At 46.6% G+C, this 13,539-nt stretch overlaps 1 long non-coding RNA gene across 1 annotated transcript; it reads left to right on the top strand.

Annotated features, from left to right (window-relative positions):
* The first annotated feature begins 10,017 nt into the window (after positions 1–10,017).
* Positions 10,018–12,647, top strand: LOC309526263. The gene is made up of 2 exons (XR_014216696.1): positions 10,018–10,171; positions 12,427–12,647. It is a non-coding gene; the product is annotated as an uncharacterized lncRNA (long non-coding RNA).
* Positions 12,648–13,539: the final 892 nt, after the last annotated feature.

Here is a 13,539-nt window from a genome sequence, read left to right as displayed (position 1 = left end):
TCCTGGTCCTATATTGCCAGGTGAACCTACTGTGAGTTGACCCATTCCATACCTGATGTCTGGTGCTGCATGGCCCAAGAGCAGCAGAGGCTGCATTTAGAGTTAGGGTGGGATTCCACTGCAGGGGGGTGTGCCTCAAGGCTCAGAGGTTCATGTTTTGATATATTCAAGATTAAAATAGCAAAAAATCATATGAATACTCAGATTATCAAGGAATAGTTGTATGTGGTTTGAAATCCTGTGTGTTTGTGACTGCTTCTGCTGCCCTCCAGTATTGCCACTCCTCAATAGGAGTTTTCAGTTACTGCATGATGCGGGTAATGTGGGAGGGAGGAGATGGTTTAGATTTAGAATTTCTGGAGGTGGCCTTAAGGGCTTATGGGCAAGATGCAGGATGGGAAAGAAGGATGATCAGGAGGTAAGGCTAAGGTAGCATGCAACCTTTCCTTGCAGAGCATCTATGCCTAACAATTGTGTGACAGGTAGAAAATCAACAGGTAAAGCTTTATAGCCATAGTGATGCACTGATATGGGCATTATCTGTTGAAGGCACACCTGTGCTACCCCTGGTTTTAGAAGGCTGAAGACTTGAGAGGAAAGGTTTAAAGTGTGGGGATGGACAGTGAGGGTTACCAGCTGTTTGCACCAACCACTGGCCTCTGATTTTATTTGAGGTACAGACCCCAACAGGCCACCATTCTTATCTCCATGCCCTGAAAAGCTTCCCCTCCTGATTCCTGTATGTAACAGTCTGCTGTTAAAGGCAGGAAATGAGCCAGAGTGCTTGTTTTCTGATCAGCTGGCAGCCCTGCTAGTGGTGGTTGGGGGCTGGGAGGGGAGGTTGGCTGGCTGGCTATGCCAGGCTTATGTTTCCAGTCACCTGTGGGTGAAAATTGCTCTTTCGCAGTCATCTCTCAGTTTTCCTCCCCCGCAGGTGGCCTCCCCAAGGAGGGAGTTTAATTTTCTGGCAAGGAACTTGCGTAGGCTGGAGCAAGCAGAGGAGGAGGAGGAGGGAGACCATCAACCGGTTATTTATTTGAAAGGGGAGATTCTTCGCCTCTGCTGTGGTGGCTCTGTCTGTTTTTGCTCTGGCACTTCCTACGCAGGCTGCTGTCCAGGGAGCAGACATCTGCATTGTGACGCCTCCGCTGTTTTTGACGCCCTCGCTCCCTTCCTTCATTGCACACTGCAAATGAATGAGTACTCACCCCCCCTACCCCACCCTTTTTGATGCCTGCGACAGCAAGCAGAAAACGATGCCTGCAGAAGGACCCTCCGGGAGGTAGGCGGGGCAGGTAGGTAGGTCAAGACGCACAGGGAGATGTCATGCTCGTAGGCTGAAGCATTTCAGTACCTTGGACAGAGCTCGGCGCTCTTCATTGTGCCGCGGAGCTCTGTCTAAGGTGCTGAAAAGCTTGTTCCAGCTTGGGTCGCCTTCTGCCTTTCCTTGGCTCACTCGGCAAAGAAGCACGTCACAACCGCAGAATGCACGGAGCTATCCAATCAGTTGGAGGTGGCAGTCCAGGTGTGTGTCCTGATCTGCTCCTTTGACCTTTGGAATTCCTACCCAAAGATATTGGGAATCACGCCTTGCATGATCAAATGCAACCTCCATCCAAGGAAGCTGCTGGAGACACATTAATGAAAGAAATAAAAGGATTGGTCATCACCTTTATGGCTTGCTTATGAGGTATCCAGCTGGCCTCCAGATGAAGCTTGTTTTTGCAATACGGGAGCAGGCCTGATTCCCAATAGCTTGAGGTCACATGAGAGAAGTTTAATTTCTACCTAAGTGGTGTCCTTGAGTGCACCCCTTTAGTTTCTTCCATACAGGGAAAGTCTTACTATTCACGGCAAGGGCAGGAGAAGCAGTGCACTGCAAGTGTGACTATTTTTTTTCTGTGTGGGAAAGCCATTCCTGAAATGGGATAGATTAGACCCATTGGTCTTCAGGTGGTGAGTCAGGAGACCCACTATTGGGTCACAGCCTGAACCAAGGTGGGTTGCAACAGCAACACTGCCACCATAGAGCTATATGAGAGGGAAAGAAAGAAAGACAGGAAGAAAGAAAGAAAGAAAGAAAGAAAGAAAGAAAGAAAGAAAGAGGTTCCCAGATGCATGTGTGGGTCTCAGTTCTGAAAAGTGAAAAATCACTAGCCTAGATCTTGCTGATTGGTATTGTATGGGAGGCGCCATGTGTCTCTGGGTGTGGAGACCTATTACATGTCCCACAGTCTTTTCAGAATGCAAGTGCTCTATTCAGTGTTATGGGCTCTAGCTACAAAGGAAGTTGCCCTAGACTTAGACCACTGGTCTCTATAGCTCTGTATTGGCCACACAGACCAAAGCAGCTCTCCAGGATTTCAGAGAGGACATGATCATGTTTGTTGTGAGTGGGGCCACATTTTTATTCCCACTCCTGATATGGAGTCTGCTTCCAAAAACAAAGAGAAACCTCAGGGGCTCACATACAGGGTCTCTGAAAGAATGGGACACCCACACATCCATGTGGCCTGATCATGAGGAGGCCCTACATGTTAACAGGAGCTAACATGAGGAGGCACAAATACAAGATGGGTGACACCTGGCTTGAGAGCAGTACATGTGAAAAGGATCTAGGAGTCTTGGTTGACCACAAACTTGACATGAGCCAACAGTGTGACGCAGCAGCTAAAAAAGCCAATGCAATTCTGGGCTGCATCAATAGGAGTATAGCATCTAGATCAAGGGAAGTAATAGTGCCACTGTATTCTGCTCTGGTCAGACCTCACCTGGAGTACTGTGTCCAGTTCTGGGCACCACAGTTCAAGAAGGACACTGACAAACTGGAACGTGTCCAGAGGAGGGCAACCAAAATGGTCAAAGGCCTGGAAACGATGCCTTATGAGGAACGGCTAAGGGAGCTGGGCATGTTTAGCCTGGAGAAGAGGAGGTTAAGGGGTGATATGATAGCCATGTTCAAATATATAAAAGGATGTCATTTGGAGGAGGGAGAAATGTTGTTTTCTGCTGCTCCAGAGAAGCGGACATGGATCCAAACTACAAGAAAGAAGATTCCACCTAAACATTAGGAAGAACTTCCTGACAGTGAGAGCTGTTCGACAGTGGAATTTGCTGCCAAGGAGTGTGGTGGAGTCTCCTACTTTGGAGGTCTTTAAGCAGAGGCTTGACAACCATATGTCAGGAGTGCTCTGATGGTGTTTCCTGCTTGGCAGGGGGTTGGACTCGATGGCCCTTGTGGTCTCTTCCAACTCTATGATTCTATGATTCTATGATTCTATGAGCTTGTGGGTTGGAGCTACTTTTCAAACAACCAAGGGTAATGTGGTCATTTGAGAAAGGAGGCATGATGCTGGGGCAGAGCTAAAAGTACAGCTCCACTCCAATTAGACATGAGCAAATTCTACATGTGAGTAATGCATGAACTGGACTTACATCGCACCATGTCTGCACCAATCCTAAATATCTGCAGTGCAGACATTTAACAATTCCTCAAATTTGGCACCAATTTATGGTGCTCTCTTCATTGTTAGTGTTTCCAGCAGAGATGGTGAGTGTTTGCCAGGAATGGGAAACGATCAGTGCCAAAACATGAGTCCATTGATTTATTTGTGTATGTGTGTGTTGGGGCAGGGGGGATATCCAAAATTCATTTCAACCTTTCTGTTATGTACTAAGCTTGGATCCTAGAATGCAGGTAGGATCCTAGAATGCAACAACCTGATTGGCCTGTAGGAGCAGCCCAATCAGACCCCAGGAGGAAGTTAAGCAGCCTATTAGGCCAGTAGGATCCTAGAATGCAACAACTGATTGGCCTGCAGTATCCCAATCAGGCTCCAGGAGGGAAACAGAATCAACCAATCAGACGGGACTCATTGTGTAAATAATGTATATAAAGCCTGAGGTTTGGGGGGAAATCCATTCACTGTTTTTCGAGCTGCAATAAAGAGCATGAAATCACTATGCAAATATTTCACTTTCCTTCTACAGAGTTGGATGCTGAGACAGGCAATTCCAGGTTCCTTGTTTTCCAGGGTCTTTCCACAAAGCACTGACATTTGACATTTGCTGAAGTGACTCCTTGTCCTCCAGCTTTTCTGCACAACCTTAATGGATTGCTTTCTTTTGTTCTCCCCCCTCAACCCTGCAAATGGCTTGAATGACAGTCCCTCTGTATCTCAGCCAATACATTCATTTGATATCTGCTTCCTAGAAGCTTGCAGGTGGATATGGTTTTGTGAGAGAGCCATTCTAAAAGCCAGGCAGAAATTGACCCTTCTGTAGCAACCCTTTCCCCAACTCCATCTCCTTTTCTGTTGGGCTCAGGCCCGGCTCCTCCCAAAGGGGTAAATAAAATGTTAGGAATCAGAGCAATCAAAAAGCTGTGGCTGTTCCCAGGGAAACCAGATGCCTCCAGATACTTGTTTAGCAATTAGAGCCCAGCTCAAGCTCCCCGCTCAGTAACTGTGGCATCAAAGGCAGTTGTGGAGATGAATATTAAGCTGGTCCCAGTGGCTGCTGCTTCTCTCCTTCAATAATACTGCCTTGTTTGATCCATTTGAGGTATTTGTGCATGGAGGCGGTGTTTTGCTGATGAGTATGATAAAACGGTTGTCTGGAGGACTTGAAATATATGCTGATGCAAGTTTGGGAAGTGACCCCATAGATGGTAAAAGCACTTCTGGTGTGTACTGTATGTACAACAACTGTTTGTTTGACTGGCCATGGAAGAAGCAAACCACTGTAAGTGTAAGCGAGGCCTTTGGACACTGCTGCTGCTGCCATTGTGAGTGTTGGGGAAGGCCAATTCCACCGGGCCTAGGGGGCGGGGCCCACACTCACCGCCACAGCTCTAAGAGGCTCCAGCGAGGCCTCAGGACACTGCTGCTGCTGCTGCTGCTGCTGCAGCAAATGTCAAAAATGGTTTTACATATTTTAAAATGTTTTAAAAGCATTTTTACTTTGTTGCACTGTGAACAGTGGTTTTTATTTATATATTTTTATTTTATGTTATTTTTGTTTGGTGTGGGAAAATGTTGACTTGGGGTAGGGATTAGTTTCATTTTAGTATAATTATTTTTGGCTTTGTTTTTACTTTTACTATTTTGTTAGGCTACTGTATAGTTTGTATTTTGCTTCTTAAAGGGAAAGGGTCGGGGCTGCCTGGGAGTGGGCCTCAGCCAACAGAATGGCTGGGGCAGGTTCCACAGGGGGGGGGATGCACTCGGACAACCAATCTCAGTGATCACGGGCAGGAGGAGGAGCTACGCTAAGACCAGACCATGTCATTACCGAGGAGGCAGGCTTAGTCGTTGTCTGAGGACTATCCCTGCCTTCCGGTCTGCTCCTGACCAGAAGAATACTGGAATCAGCAAAGGAAACCCACATGACCTGAAAGTGTTGCTGTGCAATGTCAGGTCAATGATGAATAAAACCACTGCTATCCACGACCTGATTGTGGATGGAGGACTTGACCTGGCATGTGTGACAGAGACTTGGTTGGATGAAGCAGATGGGCCTGTCCTTGCCACTGCTTGTCCACCAGGTTTCTCTTAGGCACAGCAACCCAGGTCATGTGGGCGGGGAGGGGGGGTTACAGTGATTTTTAGGAAGTCATTAGTTTGCACCAGGCGTCCTATTGGGAAGACCCAGTTTTCTGAGTGCATGTTCTGGAAGTTGGGCAATAGGGGCAGTACAGGATTCCTTTTGGTGTACCGACCTCCCCGCTGCACCAAGGATTCCCTGCCCGAGGTGCTTCAGGTCATGGCAGATGTTATCCTGGAGACACCTAGCTTGATTGTCCTAGGGGATTTTAACATCCATGCCGACACGACCTTACAAGGGGCCACTCAGGACTTCGTGGAAAGCATGGCCTCCATGGGGCTGTCCCTGAATAAGTTTGGCCCAACTCATAGCCGCGGACATGCCTTAGACTTGTTGTTCACCTCTATGGATGTTGGTGATCTGACATTAGGTAAAAGTGAAACAAAAGAAGTGCCATGGTGCAACTGGACTTCTCCGCGACCCTTCCCCTCTGCAGGGAGGGGGGACCGATTTGGATGGTCCGCCCCCGCTGCTTAATGGATCCAAATGGTTTCCAGAGAGTGGTAGGGGATGTTTTATCCCATGTTGATGGCCTTTCAGCTGATTCCCTGGTGGCCCACTGGAATGCAGAGTTAACCAGGGTTATTGACTGACTGGCTCTGAAGCGCCCTCTCCGATTGCATGGAGCCCGGACAGCCCCATGGTTTTCTTTGGAGCTGAGGGCGAGGAAACAATCACTGAGATGGCTAGAATGCCGGCAGAAAACTCACTTACGGGTTAGAGCTCAACGTCGAGCCTACCAAGTGGTGATGGCAATGGCGAAAAGGACCTTCTTTGCCGCCTCTATTGCATCTTTGGAAAACAGCAGCAGGGTGGTTCACAATCTATTGGAACCACCTGCACCACCGGGGCCTGGTGGGGACCCCAAGATCTCCTGCAATGCTTTTGCAAAGTTTTTTGCAGATAAAGTCGCTCAGAATCAGAAAGAGGTAGACTCCACCGTGGGAGCAGGGCCGGAGCAGGAGTGTGCTAGAGTCCTGTCTAGTCATATTATATGGGATCAATTTCAGTCTGCTACATCCGAGGATGTGGACAGGCTGCTTGGACGAGTGAAACCAACCACCTGTCTTCTTGATCCTTGTCCATCCTTGTCCATAAAAGCGAGACGGGAAGGGCTGGGCGATGGGCTCTGTGGGGTGGTGAATGCTTTCCTATGTGAGGGAGCCTTCCCAGACCCACTGAAAGAGGCGGTCATTAAACCACTTCTTAAAAAACATCTTTAGACCCGGCCAATATGGCCAACTATCACCCAGTCTCAAATCTTCCATTCTTGGGCAAGGTGATTGAGCGGGTGGTTGCTGAGCAACTCCAAGCATGCCTGGAGGATTCGGACCATTTGGATCCCTTCCAATCGGGAATCAGGCCTCACCATGGGACTGAAACTGCCTTGGTCGCACTGGTCGATGATCTCCGGCGGGCTAGGGACAAAGGTGACAGCTGTTTCCTAGTTCTGCTGGATCTCTCAGCAGCTTTTGACACCATCGACCATAACATCCTTCTGAACCATCTAGAGGGGCTGGGAGCACTGTTATACAGTGGTTCTGCTCCTTCCTCCTGGGCCGTGTCCAGAAAGTGGTGTTGGGGGATGAGTGTTCAGACCCCTGGGCTCTCACTTGTGGGGTGCCTCAGGGTCCCGTCCTCTCCCCCATGCTTTTTAATATCTATATGAAGCCGCTGGGAGAGATCACCAGCGGGTTTGGGCTGGGTGTTCATCAGTATGCAGATGATACCCAGCTCTACCTCTCTTTCAAATCAGAACCAGTGAAGGCGGTGAAGGTCCTGTGTGAGTGCCTGGAGGTGGTTGGAGGATGGATGGCGGCTAACAGATTGAGGTTGAATCCTGACAAGACAGAAGTACTGTTTCTGGGGGACAGGGGGCGGGCGAGTGTGGGGGACTCCCTGGTCCCGAATGGGGTAACTGTGCCCCTGAAGGACCAGGTGCGCAGCCTGGGAGTCATTTTGGACTCACAGCTGTCCATGGAGGCACAGGTTAATTCTGTGCCCAGGGCAGCTGTCTACCAGCTCCACCTGGTACGCAGGCTGAGACCCTACCTGCCCGCAGACTGTCTCGCCAGAGTGGTGCATGCTCTAGTTATCTCCCTCTTGGACTACTGCAATGCGCTCTACGTGGGGCTACCTTTGAAGGTGACCCGGAAACTGCAATTAATCCAGAATGCGGCAGCTAGACTGGTGACTAGGAATGGCTGCCTGGACCACATAACACCGGTCCTGAGAGATCTGCATTAGCTCCCAATACGTTTCCAAGCACAATTAAAAGTGTTGGTGCTGACCTTTAAAGCCCTAAATGGCCTCGGACCTGTATACCTGAAGGAGCGTCTCCACCCATCATTCAGCCCGGACACTGAGGTCCAGCACCGAGGGCCTTCTGGCGGTTCCCTCACTGCGAGAAGCCAAGTTACAGGGAACCAGACAGAGGGCCTTTTCGGTAGTGGCGCCCACCCTGTGGAACGCCCTCCCTTCAGATGTGAGGGAAATAAGCAGCTATCTTACCTTTAAAAGACATCTGAAGGCAGCCCTGTTTTAGGGAAATTTTTAATTTTTGACGTTTTATCATGTTTTTAATATTCTGTTGAGAGCCGCCCAGAGTGGCTGGGGAAACCCAGCCAGATGGGTGGGCTATAAACAAATTATTATTATTATTATTATTATTATTATTATTATTATTATTATTATCATAATCATTAAAGTAGGCTTGTGAATTTTACTTGATTTTATGATTTTATCTCTTGCAAACCACTTTGAGGTTTTTACAATCAATCAGTGTATAAATTTTATGAAATAAATAAATGATTTCCCCTTTAAAAGATATTTTTTGTTGTTTGTAATGATTTGTGTTTGAATTTCTACCACATACTAGAAATCCGTTTGGGGTACAAAATACACCACAGAAACCATTAATGGGATTATTTTTTCACCCATTGGAAGAAGGTGTGAAGAATATGGTAAGTAAATGAATATGGTTGAATGGGAAAGGAAAAGGTGTGGCTCAAATAAGAGAAGGTAGAGCAAAGAGTTTGGGGCTCAGGTGGATGCAACTGACACTGGAGCTGCCTCTGTTTAAACCACAAAAAGAAAGGGGCAAAATCATCCAGGAAATATCCAGCTCATAAGGGTAGGCTCATACAGGCATATCCGCTGAATATACCCCCTGTCCTCAAAAGCACAGAAGACTGGTGCTTGTTGGTCCACCTGGATCCATTTTAACTTAAACCTATATAATTTAGTACCATTGAGAACAACCAGCACATTGAAATGCATCCAACAAACATCTATTGAATTATTTTTGCACCAGCATTCTGGTGGTGCTTTGTAAACTCAATTTTTGTTCTAGTGGGAATTATGTATGGGCAATTTCATCCGTATCAACTTCCAGTTGACAGGCATGTACTTTATCATTCTTGAGAAAACAGATTTGTGCTTTGTAAATCTAAACTTGACTTTCTGGTAGTCATGCAGCAATAATTTGAAACACTTCTGTGTTTCATATAAGAGTTTCAATCGATGTTTTATGGAAAACTTTTGGCATTGTGGTGCTGAATACACCTAACTCAGGAAAGAGTTGCTGCTTTGTGGTAGAGTACATTCTTTGCATGTAGATGACCCTGGGTGCAATGGCCAGTTTCTCCAAGTAGACCTGGACTGTCTAAAATCCTGGAGAGCCACTGCCAGGCAATGCAGCTAAATGAATCAGCTCCCAGCATGTGCAAGAGGGAATGCCAACTCAACACACCACACAAGGCATCACAGTCCATAATTTACCAGTGTACAAAAATCATGCTATATGTGCAGGGACCCACTTGACCGTATGGCTATGCATCAGGAGCCAATACTTGGCTTGCAAAGCATGTGTGCTACCACGGAGCTACAGTCATTCTCCACACATCCACTGGATTCTAGAGAATATGCATACATTTGCCCTTTCATTCACTAGAGACTAAACATTCTGTTCCACGTCACCCCAATCTCTGAGCAGTGTAGGATTTGCGGGGTTCCAGGAGCTTACCAGGGGTTTGTGTTTCCTTTGGAATGAGGTACAGCAGAGTCTGTGGTGTCCTTATGACACATAGTTAATTACACATATATACAACCTGAGCCTATACTGGAGGGGTTCACAGCATTCACACCGCAAGAGGGTCTTGCTTCTCCCACAGCCACAGCATTGGATTTCAGCAGAAATCAGGCATGGCTCTGACTTTCTGCCTTCCCAGCCTGCAGCCTTGCTTCAAGCTTCCACCTCACATAACTCCACTCTCCACCCTGAATTTTGTCTTTCTAACTACCAGTGAGTTGAGGGAGAGAAGCCCACCCATTTGTTTTCTGGCACAGATCTACTTCCTTTGTTACCTTAACATTCCTTTTGTTACCTTACCATTACCTCACCAGGAAGCCAGCCTGGCTATTTCAGGAATTTGAACCCTTGCTTAGATTTTTACACCTGCTGGATCCAGGGATTAGAAGGGTCTAGACATATAACCTGCCCTCCCCATCTCATAACAATACCGATATTCCTTAGATTCTGGAGAATATCATCTCTTTCCTTTCAAAGGCAAGTAATTCCCAACCTTTTCAGACCCAGGGCCCACCTTTTCCCCTGGACCACAACAGGATCCCTTTTTAATTATTTATGTAGCTGACCTTCTGTATTTGTTTTTCTCCTCTCTTTGCTGCCACATTGTTGTTGCTGTTCTTTGGTCCTTCTCTTAAAAATACCACCATAAACAACAGCTACCAAAAAAATTGTGTTAGCGATACAGCACAACCCAACTTAGAAAAGGATGAGTGATGCAGTTGTGGATCAAGACTGACCAAATGAAAGCAATTACCTACAGTTCTGTTCATACATGGAAGAAGAGAGTCTGTACCAACAATGATGTTCAAGTGTTGGGGTTGGGAAATGACAGGACGTGACTGTGGTGGCCTCCAGACTGTCAGAATTTTGTGGGAGGCCAGATAATCCCCCTATCAGGGAGACTCAGAGGCCACCAGTTGCTAATCCTACCATGGATGCTTCCTGTGTCTTGCTTTGCAGCTTTAGATGCCTCGTGTCTTTCTTTTTAGGACTTAGCCACCCGAGGTAAATGTCACACCGGATATATATAATATGTGCAAAAACTCTTCCTCCCTCTCTTTCTTTCTTTCTCTCTCCATCCCACACTTCCTTGATGGCAAATATTGGCTCGAAAGTTTTTGGCTTCTAATGTGATCAATGAGACAAGCACTCTGGAAGGAGGCATTGCAGGGATGTTGCTATAGAAACCACCAAAGGAGGAAGATAAAACAGGGACACTTTTTCTTTTCAGCAGGTAGTGATTCAGCAGAGCCGTGCTCCAGGCAGCTCTGGGAGTGACATACAGACGTTTCTTTTCTGCAGTAGGTCATGGTTTCAGGAAGCAAGAAGGGAAGTGTTTTACTCTGTGCTGATTCCTTTCCTGTTTGTAATGGTGTGGTAGAATATCCAAGGCAGGACTTCCCTGCTTGATGGTCATGTGCATTTAAATGCTTTATGTGCTGTGTGGTGTTTCATACAGCATGTGCACACACTAAAGAGGAAATTCTCCACTAACAAACACTGAGTTCTGCAACCTGTGTAAATCATGAATGCTATCACTATTTCTCTTGTTTTGGATAGTTATGGGAGCTAGGTGGGATATTAAAGCCCCACTTCTATCAGTGGAGATCTATTTCAGCCAACCCTCTGTCTTCTGAAATTTCAGCAGCTCTAGTGAAGCTTGCTCTTTCATTTTTTAAAAAGAGGTTTTTAGAGATAAAGTTTAGATCTAAAAAAACCCAAACCAAACTGCAGCCAGTATGAAATTATGTGGATTTCTGTGCTAAAGGCTTGCTAGGAAAGAGGGAGGAAAGTGGAGAGAGCTCCCCGCCCATAGAGCAGCCCCCCTCGCCCTTCTGCATGAACTGTCCTGGGTATGTCACCTGGTTAAAAAGAGTGATGCCCATAGCAGGCGCTCATTCCTTGCCTGGAATCAGGAGATTTTGCTGTGCTCCAAAGCAAGAGTGATCAAATGTTTCAACTGCCCCCAATGCAGAAATGGGATATAGTCATTTACTGTCACCAGATGCTAGCTCGAAGCAGACAAAACTCAGAGCAGTGGATCAGCCATGCTGCAACACTCTGAGCAACCTCTTCTGTGCCTTCTGTGCCTTCAGTTACTTTGGGGTTCACTTGGAGAAGCATAATGTTACAAATCTAGGGTAGCAAAATTTGGGGCACAAGGGCACCCATAAATACTAGATTTGGTGAATGTTTGAAATAAATAAATGACAGAATTTAGATAATATTTGGAATGCTGGAGGGAAGGTGCCAGGGCAGTGGAAAATACAGGCTAAGCTTGGAGAGGCCACAGAGAGGCAACAGGGTGCTCCCTTGCACCCCCCACTGTTGCTACTGCCGCAGCTCAGGACAAGGGCTGACTCCACTGGTGGAGGAAATAGGAATATTCCAGGATCAAATCAGAAGCATGGATGGCTTTTGTAATTCCAGGACTGTCCCTGGAAAATCAGGACACTTGGAGGGCATGGACGTAAAGAGCCCTCATTTAGTTCAATGGGGTTTCCATTGCTTGGGGGATGTTGGAGGATATGGGATAGAGGTAATTAAGAATGACTAAAGGTGCCAGAAGCAAGCCATTAACCCAGGGCAGAGGTGGGAGTTCCCATGGTTATCATGGGTGGAGAAAGGTTTAGGATTTCAGTTTCCATGACTAGGAAAACAGGGGAGAGGCAGGCTGTGCTCATAGGAAAAATGTTTCATTTCACAAGGCTTGGTTTGTTTTTTCTGGCAAGGGTCTTTGGGATGGAGAAGGGGGGAGCCAGAACTCCAGGCAGAGGCCATGTGGGGCAGAACCATATTGGAGGCTGGGACAGAGCCATGGAGATGATGGCAGGCAGGACACCATGGACCCCACTGCTGCACTGCTGTTGGGAGCCTCTCTTGAGATGGAACCCTCTCCAAAGTTAGACCCAGGTGTCAATATGTGTACAATAAACTACATTTCTTAAAGACACTAGTCTCTGCTGTGCCTTGACTTTTCAACAGAAACACAGCTCTGCATGAGCGCCTGGAACCCTTGGAATCTTGTGTAGCCACTCAGCAGAAATTGGGGTGGTGTGTAACAATAACACTGGGCAACAATTTTTTACTTTTTGAATTTTGTCTAGATTTCTACAACTGATTTAGGGTATTTTTGCACTGCTGAATCAGGAAATGGCATCCGTTTCTCTCCATCAGGTCAGGTTTTTGTGTTATGTTATTTTGGTATTTTGGCCTCTATGGAAGATTTCGAGGTTTTATGACTTCAGACTGATCCCTTTTCGACATAATCACCCAGAACTATCGGACCTGAATACTTCTTGTCATTAAAATAATCATTTCCAATCAAAACAATTATTCGACATGGCATTTTACCCCCACCAACTTCTTCTAAAATGATCCACACAAGCGTACATGTGAACAAAAACGTAAAAAAATGACATGTGGCCATAGCTCAAAAACTTGACCTGATTAAGCAAAACCAATGTGAGTTTTGGATTCAGCACATCAGATTCGTCCTAAATCAACTGAAAAAATGCAGACAACAAATTTGTTGTTGACCAGTGTAATTATCTAATCCCTTTCTCATAGATTGTTTGCTCATGGCTCATAGATTGGGAAATTAATGCCATAAGAGAGGAATGCAAGAGAAAAGTTATTTAGGAAGGAAATGGTGAGCAAGGCAGATCCAAAGACAGTATCTGAAAAGACTGCAGACTGCAGAATTAGGCAGGAAGCTGGGCATTAGAGCTCTGAGGTCAGCTTGGAGTGTGCTAAGCTCCTCTCTGAGTGTGTGTCAGCTGCTTTCCCTCTCCCATGAGCAAAGCCAGGAGGATTCAGTTGTGCACTCCAGACAATCCTCTGTG

This window comes from Podarcis vaucheri, assembly GCF_965113315.1.
Source record: "Podarcis vaucheri genome assembly, chromosome: 2".
Classification (NCBI taxonomy): Eukaryota; Metazoa; Chordata; class Lepidosauria; order Squamata; family Lacertidae; genus Podarcis; species Podarcis vaucheri.
The sequence above is the reverse complement of the archived record's forward strand: the minus strand, read 5'-3'. Positions and strand labels throughout refer to the sequence as shown.